The following is an 8378-nucleotide window of genomic DNA, read 5'->3' on the forward strand; positions in this document are numbered from 1 at the left end:
GATCCAGCTGCATTTCTTTTGATGAGAAACCTTCAGGTGCCTCTGACGAGGCACACAAGCAGCCCCCCGCCTTGCCCGCGGCACAGGGACGGTGGCCTCCCATTGCAGCGCGAGAGCAAGGCCTGTGCAAATGGCCCCACTGTGCCACTGGAAAGTCGCAGCTCCGCCCACTTTCCGCCAAGCCCGAAGCCTGGGCACAGGAATCTTTGCCAAGGTTCCCAAACATGAGGCCAGTGCTCAGGCCCATGGTACATGTGGGGCTACCCCCGGGCAGGTTCCTTCCACCCCTGGGGCAGTATTGGGGGCCCCAACTGGCTCCCTGCTGGTGGGGCTGCTCCAGCCTTCCTCTTAATGCGGCATCTCCATTGATCAACCCTTTGGGGGCCCCGGCCTCTCAAAGGCATGGATTGGGTTAAGTTCATGGTCCTGTTCTCCTCTGGAGCAAGGGACCTCTGAACACGAAGGTCGGGCTGCCCTGAGTTTTCAGGAGTGACTTGTGGGAAGGACGGGATTTCCCTTTGTATCTCCAACTCTCATGCCCTTCATTGTATACTTAGCCAAATACTGTGGCCTCTTTCTCTTCAAGAGAAAGAAAAAACTAGTAACGGTTAAATATTGGTCACTGGTGGTTTTAACCCTTGATCAGTGAACTCCAAGGACCAAGCCCACAGCATCAGTTGTCATCAGTCCTCAAATAAAAATCTCACAAATAAGTGAGCACTTAACTCTTCCCACCTGGGAGTCTTAAAGATGAGAGAGAGGACTTAGAAGTACGGGATCTAGGAGGAGAAGTTATCTTGGGAGGAGACTCAAAATGCAGGGAGTCAGTGAAGTTGAGACACGGCCCTCCATAGGCAGCTGATCCCAGGAGTGGAATTCCAGCAGCCAGAGCTGGACTCTTCCTTCCTCGTGTTCAGAAGCCAGGCTTGGAGTCGCCGGTGGATGGGAGAGCTCCGTTATGTCCATTTAGGCGGGCCATTTAAAATGGCAAATGAGGGTTGGTTTCTGGAGGTCAGCGTTGGGTGTGACACGGAGAAGAAAGACACTAGGTAGAAAAGTGACTGGAGCTGGAAAGGTGTTAGTCAACTTGCCGTTTCTGTTTTTTTTTTTTATTTGGAGAGACATAAGGGACAAAATCATGGATGGTGCAGGAAGGCTTTTTCATTGCTAAAGGTGAATATGGAAAAGTAGTGCTGTCAGTTATCCTAAATGCACAGGGCTGTAGGATGGTGAAGATGAAATCAACGTGAAGCAGTGGGATCAGGGTGATTTCCCTGAAGATGGGACCTGAGCTGGGGGCTGCAGTATGACAAAGACCTGGATGGATGCAAAGGGCCAAAACCCCCTGAAGGAGTACAGTGTGGTGTGGTGGGAAGGGCAGGTCTGGTTCTTGGCTGGGGCAAGTCCCTCCTTCTTGGAGTCAGTGACAGCTTAGGTCCCTGGCAGCTCGAGCATCTGGCAGTTTCCCACCCCCTGAGACTGCTTACAGGTACACCGTCGTCATGGGGACTGTCTTCTGTGCCCTGCCCCTGAGGACTGGGCGGGGAGTGACGCATACAGTAAAAAGCAGGCACTGAAGCTGGTGATTTCCTTCTGATTCCAACCATCGAGAAAACTCTAAAAACTGCTAACAAACCCGTTACGCATAGAGCTTTTAAACCTGAATTTACACTTAGATGTTTCAAAAATGCAAGATGAGCACAAAGATGGAAGGAGTGATTCTAAAGACAAGAACTAGTGATGTTTTTAAACTGAGAGATTTCTGCCAACGAGTGCCTAGTGCATGAATGGAGGGTTCGTTGATTCTTGCCAAAAGATGGGCACAGAGTATATTTCATTTGTCGTCGGTACCTTTCATTTTTGTCTCCCAAGCAGCCACGCTCGGGCTAGTAACTGATGGCTAGATAATTGGTCACAGGTGGTTTTCATTTTAACCCTTGATCGGTGAACTCCAAGGACCAAGCCCACATCATCAGTTTTCATCAGCACACGGATGCTTGGGGAGATGCCGTAGCTTCTTCCATTGCTTGGGGAGATGCTGAAGGGATGGGAGGTGGTCAGGGCAGCACATGCCAGGGCACCATCTGCTGCTCAAACGTGCCCCCGCTGAGCTGCGTGGGAGCCACGGCAGTGCTGGCCGGCCTCAATCCCCTTTTACTTCACACCCACAACTCTGATAATGAGCTGACAGCCTGCAGACGGAGCAGGTCAGGAAAAAGAATAAAAGTGCTTGCATTCCAATAACATAAAAAATGATGCTCTTTCCCCATTAGTACTGTATTTTCACACACGCCCACGTTCAGATAGTCTAATACATCTTTATTCATCTTAAAAGATGTCTTTTTGCTTTAGTCAATAATATACCTTTATTAACCCCTTAATGACACTCTGTTATTATATGGCTAGCTTCATTTCTTTTAGACAAAGCTAACAGAATCCAAATACAAATTCGCCCAGTTCTGTTGAGTCTAAGTAGAGGTGCCTGTGTGAATGGAAAGAGGGTAATACCTGTCTTGTCACACTCAAGAGTGAAGATGAAAGGCAGAAGTTTGTTCATCTAGAAACATTTTTAAAAGTACACTTAGACATAACTTAAACTATCATACATTTCATAAGTGTACAAATTACACTATTTTTAATAATACTTATTACAAAAGATCCTAAACATTATTGGTTAATGCAAATAAAATACCTCCAAGTTAGTACAACCGTCACGATATTTTACATCAACTTGTCCTTTTAGAACTATTGCTAGCTTCATCTGGGAAAAGCTAAAGTAACTATATTGTAGAAGAAAAGGATTTTTGCACTTTTGATACAAATACACGTCAACACCAGAGGAGGCACAATAATATATGACAATTCTCTTCATATTTCCCCAAAACAAAATCTATTCAATGAAATACATTTCCACTGTAATTGCTAATTTAACGTTTTTACAAGTGCATAAGAAGGTCACTAGTGACAGCAAACACTAGATGTCTAGGAATATACATACATGTATATTTACATAATACATATTTAAGAGAACATCTAAAGAAAATGGGACAGTTTTTACATACATATTCAAAGTATCTGAGAAATTCCACTGGGGTCCACATTAGTGAGCCAGGGTTCTGTGTAAATAAGTAGAATAGAAAAGCAAACCTTTACTAATGGTGTCCATCTACATACATTAATAGAAAATCTAATGGAAGTGGTATGATTAGCTCATTAGAGAAATGCCTGTCATTCAGCCAAATTCCCTTCTGGGCGAGCATAAATATAAATGTAAATTTTTCATGGAATTCAACATTCAGTTACACTGGCTACATATTAATGACAGTGACCCTCTGTCTTTTCTTTATGGAGGTAATGTCCAGAGAAGAATAAATGTTTTGTGTGGAGAAAATATATTTTTACATGTAGATTAATTAATAATCAGTTGGGTTGCGTAAATTATATTTTTGCCAGTTCTAGTTGAAGGAGAGACAAAATATATATTGATTTGCCCCATGAGAGATCCAGTTTGACAATCAACTCTCACAAGCGGTCCATCGGATTGGCCATATAGATTACATTATAGCTCTGCTCCCACCCAGGTAGAGTGATGACAAGGCATAATCAATTGGGAAAGACCTGCTTCTAGAGGGGAACAGAATGTGGGTTATAACTGAAATGATTCACGTTCCTACGAATGCATCACATACTGGAGGACCATAGTGAATAAAAAATAGGGCAGTTCACAGTGAGCTCTTTGATTAGCTCTCTTAGGCTTCCGTGTTTGCATTCCCCATACCATGCCAAATGCTTTCTATTTGCATTATCATTTCAATCCTTGGTTGGTAGGAGTTCTTTTAAAATATTCCCACTCCAGTTTTGTAGATATTCGAGGTTGCAGATATGGAGTCTATAATATCAAACCAATAATCATACATTTGAGTTAAGATTGGGATGAGGGGAGTTGAGTGTTCTGGTTTGAGGTCTGCTGATGCTTCTGTAATTCCCTTCCACTTCCATGGTTTCTGTTGGATGGGTGTGTGATGACACTTATCTCAGATGCCCTTTGAATTGACAGAATGAAGTCTGTTTCATGCATTTTTCTTTGGAGAAGGATTACAATTGGCATTTAAAATTCAAGTTTATATCCAGGGGATGTGATAATTACTTGTCGTTATGTAAATCCTAATGAAAGTGTTGTTTAAAACAGCAGATTGCAAAACAGAAAAAAATGTTTGCAATTGCAAGAGATGAGGCTGAAAAATACTTGAGAGAATTTATGAAGCGGGGGATGTGCAGGCCATCCTAAAGAGTCTGCATTTTACTCTGTTGGGTGCGTTATTTTCTGAAATGTATTCCACAGAATGCTTGTGCTAGAGGATGTTACCATGTTGAGGGCAAGCTCAGATAAATCAAATCCCAATTTACTTTAGGGGAGGCCTTAAATATGCTCATATGCATTGAGATTCTCTAAGAGGGGTTTTTGTAAATTGCTTTTCTCAAGCAAACCGATAGATTGCGGTAGTAGGTGCACAAGGAATATGAAAACTGCTCCAGTTTGGCACTTTCTGCTCAGTTAATTCTAATATTCTGTGTATCCTCGATACACCTGATATTCTTTGCCTTATTATCCTATGTATTTGGCACATAACAAGGTTCAGTGAACAAATGGAAGGGATGAAATATCTGAATAGCCCTCTATTTTCTCACCTATAAAATGGGAAAACAATAATACCAATTTTTAGAGGATCGAAGAGTTGGATAAAAGTGATCACAGAGCATTTTGTGACTTTTTTTTTAATTAAAATCAAATGGAAAGAGAATTACAAATGAAAAAAGTTAATATAAAAGATAGGGAAAAATATATAAGGGATTCCTGTCCAATTACTGTCTAACTGTGAAATCTTTGCTTAACCTTACTAAAGCTTATTTGGAAAGGGGATAATCACACTTCCCTTGAAATGTTCTCATAACCTGCCTTGCACCATGACTGGGGGTATACAGTGTTGTGGGTAAGAACACAGGCTGGGAGGCAGACTGCCTGGTTTGAAACTCAGCCCTGCCCTTTACTAGATGCATGTGGCATTGGGCAATTTAATTGATTTCTTTCTGACCCAGTTTTCCTAATCTGCAAAGTGGGAGCAATAAGTATACTTAGCAATGGTGAGGATTACAGATAAAATAATACATGTTAGATATTTAAGAAGTTAGCTGCTGTTATTATTTCATATTTCCTACACAATAGGAGAGACATGCTCAGGCTTGCCCTAATTTGTTCTTCCCAGACTGCAGCTGCCTGGCCAGTGGTTATACCCCATTTCCCCCTCCCTCCCAAACTGAGTGCTCACAACTCATTTTTAAGGAATATCCTCCCCTACCAAGATCTACAACTATTGGGTTAGACCCTCTATCCTCATCCAAACCCATTTACTTTTATTTTTAAAAAATCCACCAGTCCTTATTCTTTTGATGGCCATTAATATACAAGTACATTAACATTCCTAGCTGATTTAAATTTGGATTATTTTCTCTTTGGATTACTGCCAATTTTTGCCCATTCAATTGATGGTCAGTTAAAACCCAGAGGAAGTGCTGACATCTAGAATTTGGAAGGACACAGAAAGGGAAACTAAAAACAGAAATCACACACCATCTTGTATATAGGGATGTGTGGTGAGAAGGGAAGAACAAACGAAATTGATAATCCAAGATGTGTTAGATGGCTTGTTAGTTACCGTGACTTGCTGGTGTCATTTAATCACTTTGGTGACAATTTTAAAAATAATAGTTTGAATGGGCCACTCGCCTGGTTGCATCCTTTGTCCATGTTAACGCACTTTCCCCCAAATCGTTTAGCTGTTTGTGGAATTCCTCAAGTAGGCCAGTGAGGCATCAATAAGCCAGCAGAGGTTTTTAAGGCCCTTCCAAGAATCCCCCGCACATGCTCCCCTCCACTTCAGATAGTGGGACTCTGCAGTGATGCCAACAGGTAAAGGGGAATGAACAGGAAAACACTCTTTGATCCAGTATCATAACGGAGTCTAAGTTTTCAAAGTATGTACTTCAGATAGATTAGCAAAATCTATAAGAACAAGTTAAGGCCGACTGAATACTCACAAATAACCTGTGTATGTTTAAACTCACTTATTTGTATTTCCTTTTAAGGACAGTCCTAATAAGAACAAAATTTATTTTAAATGATCAAGATATTTACATTAGGTTGGGTCTTCAAGGGCATATATATCATGTATATATGAAGTATATGGATATACCATATCCATATATATCCATGGAGATTTATACATATATATGTATGTATATATCTCCAAAGGCAGAAGTTAGATTTAAGAGTGCTTTGCACATGAATACCAAAGAGATATTATCAACCACAAAGTCAGATATTTGCATACGAAATAATGTCTGGATGAATAGAATTCTTGTGCTCGGCAGATGAAGGGCGAAAGATTGCTATTATTAGTGTTTTTTTAATTTACAGCCCTGTCAAAATTATGTGAAAATATTCCTCTCTCAAGAACTATTCTAGAGAGTCATTTTATACAAAGTGGGGTGTGTGTGTGTGTGTGTGTGTGTGTGTGTGTGTAGGAAATTGCTCATATAGGTTTGCTCAAAGCTTTTCTGGTGCCATCTAATAAACTTGAGTTCCATGTAAGTGGTGGGCTACCACCAGAAAGCCCTGACTTGAAACAGATTTCTAGCACAAGGCTGGGATTAAAGATACATGTGACAAAAGGCTTCAAGGAGAGAAAAAATCTACTTATAATAAAAAGGTCATCAAGCCTTAATTGTAAGAATGTCTCTGACTCTGAGAACATTTCTTTCCACCAAAAAAACCCACTAACACTCATGACTTAATGTCCTCATTTAAGAAATGGAAGACATTAAATTAAATTGTAATTTATATTTCACTTTTATGTCTCTTTTCATCGTCCCTCTAATGCAAACTGTGTGCCGAACAATATAAATCATAGATCTCATTTCCACCCGACAACCTCATCAAACGAAAAGGTGATGATGCAGTCTTATTTCGAAGCCAAGAGAGAGTAATAAACACCAGTACTTTTCAGATGCACATTAAAAATAATCTTTCAGGACTTCCCTGGTGGCGCAGTGGTTAAGAATCTGCCTGCCAATGTAGGGGACATGGGTTCGAGCCCTGGTCCGGGAAGATCCCACATGCTGCGGAGCAACTAAGCCCGTGCGCCACAACTACTGAGCCTGCACTCTAGAGCGTGCGAGCCACAACTACTGAGCCTGTGTGCTACAACTACTGAAGCCCACGAGCCTACAGCCCGTGCTCCGCAACAAGAGAAGCCACCGCGATGAGAAGCCCGCGCACCACAATGAAGAGTAGCCCCTGCTCGCCGCAACTAGAGAAAGCCCATGTGCAGCCACAGAGATCCAATGCAGCCGAAAATAAATAAATAAAATAAAAAAATTTTTTAAATCCTTTAAATTTCTTTGAAAGTAGCATCATTATTTTAAGTTAGAGCACAATTACCGAAGGGAAAAATAAGCCCGACACAAATGAAATCTTATACTACTTTAGTAATTTCAGTGGAAAACAAAACAAGAATTGGGTTTCCTCTGGGTTTACAGTGGTCCATACAGTAAAAAGCCTTTTGTCAAGTGTTGATTCTCTCCTCATTAAGGAACTGCCTGAAACTGTATTCTTGGGTCAACTTACTTTTGCTTCTCCTAATTATATGTGTGTCTCAGGATCCACGACATGGATTTAAACAGACCCATGGTTAAATGTAAACAGATGTGGTGACCAGACGGTGCCCATCTATTCGTTTGTCAATAAAGTGGCAGAAATTGAACCTTTAATTAATAGGACTTGATTCTACCTAAATCCCTAATATAACTATTAAAATGTAGTCCCTTTCAATAAGATAAATGCCCAGATATTATTTTTAAAGATCCAACAATCAGTCCTCCACCAAGTCCAAATATCTTGTACCTTAATGATCTATTTGTTTTGAGAACCAATAAAAAGCACTGTTTCAACCAGATTCTCATTTCCTAAGTATCCCTTCAATGCATAAGTAAAGCATCATTCCAGATGAAAACTCATTAGTCAATCTTGGTCTTGCCGTAACTGGATATTCCTGCTTCTAATAAGGTTGGAAGAATACCACCTGGGTAACTTGCAACAACTTCCCGGTGCCCACATACTCCACTCTCTACATGCTGACAGTGCCTTTAAAGCCTTCTGAGCAACATCAAAAACATTATTTACTTACCTTGAAGCAAGTTCGCTTACCATCTAGAAAAGTTCTCAGAGCCCTTCTTGTCTGTCTCCACCGTCTCTCACCTTTCTGAAGACTTTACATAGAAGCAAGGCCTTGGCAATGAAATAATTTACCACATGGTTCAAT

This window comes from Eschrichtius robustus, chromosome 21 (genome assembly GCF_028021215.1).
Source record: "Eschrichtius robustus isolate mEscRob2 chromosome 21, mEscRob2.pri, whole genome shotgun sequence".
Lineage (NCBI taxonomy): Eukaryota > Metazoa > Chordata > Mammalia > Artiodactyla > Eschrichtiidae > Eschrichtius > Eschrichtius robustus.